The following is a 1,902-nucleotide window of genomic DNA, read 5'->3' on the forward strand; positions in this document are numbered from 1 at the left end:
ATGTGTGTGGTGGAGCAGGGTGTGGAGTGAGCATGAATGATTACAAAGACACCTCTGAATGGATTTTGTAACATGTAATGGGATTGTTTTACACCCACTAGTGTACACACCTTGGCTTTTCAACATTTTCAGGAAGAACAATGCTCTCCCATTTAAAGATTTCCAGCAGAGATAGTGAGAGTGTTATGGGTGTTGATTGGTGCCTGAAAATAACTCTTAAGACACATGCTTCTCTGCTTTTTTTAAAATCGGAGTTGTGGGACTATAATAGGCAGCCCATAGTTATTTCTTAGCCCATATCCTCTCTCCCCCCATCTATTTAGCAATTCAGATCACTAGATACCTTAGTATTCCACTGGACTCCTGCAATCATGACTGGGTCCTAAGTGCAAACCTGTCTCTCTACTGAATGAGTAACAACATTGTGGGTGTTGTGAATGAGTGTTTCTAAACAGTTCACAGCATGCCCTTTTAATTTCTCGAGTTAGCTTTAGTTGCTGGACATACTAAGTGACGATCCTACATGGAATCCCCTCTGAGGGGCCGGGAGTACACTGTCCCTGGTGTTTGTTTCTTATCTGTCTCCCTGGTCTTACATCTTCCATGCTGCTCAAGGAAGTACAGATCCACAATGGGCGTTACAGAAGGACTGAGGCCTTTTATTAATTTCTTCTTTTCATTCAGGTTCTAAACTATATAACCTCTAGAACATAGAAAATTACTGGAATCACTCCTTCCCATCAACTTGTGGTATCCCTTTCCATAGGATTTTTACCTGCACACATAGCCACCCCCCAAAAAAGGCTACATTTCCTGGGTTCCCATTTAACTAGATTCTGGCCAATGAAATATAAATAGAAGTGATGTCCTAAGTGGGGTGGCTTGGGGAGGCTCCATAAGAGATGGCTGGCTGGTACTCTTTGTCCCTTCGATCCTCTTCTTTGTGTGGGTGGTTCCACTTGGGCCATTAACTTAAGGGCCCCATCCTGGTGATCAGAATGGTGATCTGGTGTGTGCGTGTTGGGTGTCTGTGTGTGTGTGTGTGTGGTCTTGAGTCCCTGAAAACTTTGCCAGCACTCCTCCTCCAGCTCTGCACTACCCACTACCTGACTTACACCTGCAGGAAACAAACTTCTTCTTTGTTCCTTTTGGCTTTTGCTTTTATTTGCACCTGGAATGACTTACTAGGTTAAATCCTTTAAAAGTTTTGTATTTGAGAGCAAGAGGCCTTTGAAGTGGGTACTGTGATCCTCCTTTTTACAGACCAGGAAACCAAGGCAAAAATAAGTAAATCACTTGACTCGGGTTGCACAACCAGAAATAGCTGAGATGGGATCTGAACCCAGACATTCCAACCTCAGGCCATGTCATACCTGTAGAGTTTGGCCCTTGGGCCAAGACCTTTTGGCCTTGGGAATATTTAAAAACATAGAATAGTCCACCTACAAATTCCCTTTCAATTAAGAAAGCGTGATTTGAGCTCTAGACATAAAGGACAAGAGTAGAAATGATAGAGGTGGTAAAAGACTCCAGAAATGCTTGTGGCCACTTTTAAACTATATTTAGGCTCCGGAGGTCATTTCTCAAGCCAGAATTTCTCAAGTCCCACCCCATAGACTGATTTTAAGTAGACTATCCTTTAAATAACACAAGTAAGCAATCTTGCATTTGTGGACATGTCATGCCTTCGTGATTCGATTGACATTTTTCTCCCAACCCTGTCTGTGCCATTCACTTGGTCTCTCCCTCCCCGTGTGGCCCTGATTTCAAGTGATTTCTATTTCTCAGTTTTTGTGGCCAAGATTTCTCTGCGGCAGACTCAGCATCACTGTGGCAAGAGAGCTCTTCGTCTGCCTTCTCTATAGGAAGTGCTCTGGCCCCACTTGCTCTTACTGTACGACC

At 43.6% G+C, this 1,902-nt stretch overlaps 1 protein-coding gene across 1 annotated transcript in view; it reads right to left on the reverse strand.

Moving 5' to 3' along the window:
- The window catches only part of SLC28A3 (solute carrier family 28 member 3), a 33,849-nt gene that overhangs the window by 29,034 nt on the left and 2,913 nt on the right, over nucleotides 1-1,902 (reverse strand). The gene's annotated exons all lie outside the window — the stretch shown is intronic.

The sequence above is a fragment of the Pteropus vampyrus genome, unplaced genomic scaffold (assembly GCF_000151845.1).
Source record: "Pteropus vampyrus isolate Shadow unplaced genomic scaffold, Pvam_2.0 Scaffold199, whole genome shotgun sequence".
NCBI lineage: Eukaryota > Metazoa > Chordata > Mammalia > Chiroptera > Pteropodidae > Pteropus > Pteropus vampyrus.